At 30.4% G+C, this 526-nt stretch overlaps 1 protein-coding gene across 1 annotated transcript in view; it reads right to left on the bottom strand.

Moving 5' to 3' along the window:
• Nucleotides 1-526, bottom strand: part of LOC108770659 (uncharacterized) — a 13245-nt gene that overhangs the window by 985 nt on the left and 11734 nt on the right. The window lies entirely within an intron of this gene.

Below are 526 nucleotides of genomic sequence, written 5' to 3'. Positions count from 1 at the left end.
AATTTGATATAATTGAGATGCGACGTTGCCAAACAGTGCAATATCTGTTAATATACAACTGCTTTATTAGCGGAATATAAGAAGTTTTTTCAAGAATGACGATCATTAATATAATTTGATACAAATGCGACATTGCCAAATAATGTGATATAATTGAGATGGGACGTTGCCAAACAGTGCAATATACAGCTGCTTTGTTAGCGTAATTTAAGACTTTTTTTCAAGAATCATTAATGTAATTCAAGATTTTTATATTTCAGTCAACACCGATATGGGCTTGTTGAGCCAATATCTCATAAGTAACCTTATAAACTCAGCTGCTTAAATGAACTCTGTCTTTATCAATACTTTTTATCCTGTGTTAACGATTAAACATATTTTATGTTTAATTAATATTATAAAGAGTTCAATCTACTATGAACAGCAGTATCAATCTACTATGAACAGCTATCTGTCTGATAGCTGTTTAGAGCTGTTAAATATCAGTCTAATAGCTGTTTATAGCTGTTAAATATCAGTCCGATAG

The sequence above is a fragment of the Trachymyrmex cornetzi genome, unplaced genomic scaffold, assembly GCF_001594075.2.
Source record: "Trachymyrmex cornetzi isolate Tcor2-1 unplaced genomic scaffold, Tcor1.1 scaffold1306, whole genome shotgun sequence".
In the NCBI taxonomy this organism is placed as follows: domain Eukaryota; kingdom Metazoa; phylum Arthropoda; class Insecta; order Hymenoptera; family Formicidae; genus Trachymyrmex; species Trachymyrmex cornetzi.
This window is presented reverse-complemented; position numbering and strand designations above follow the sequence as displayed.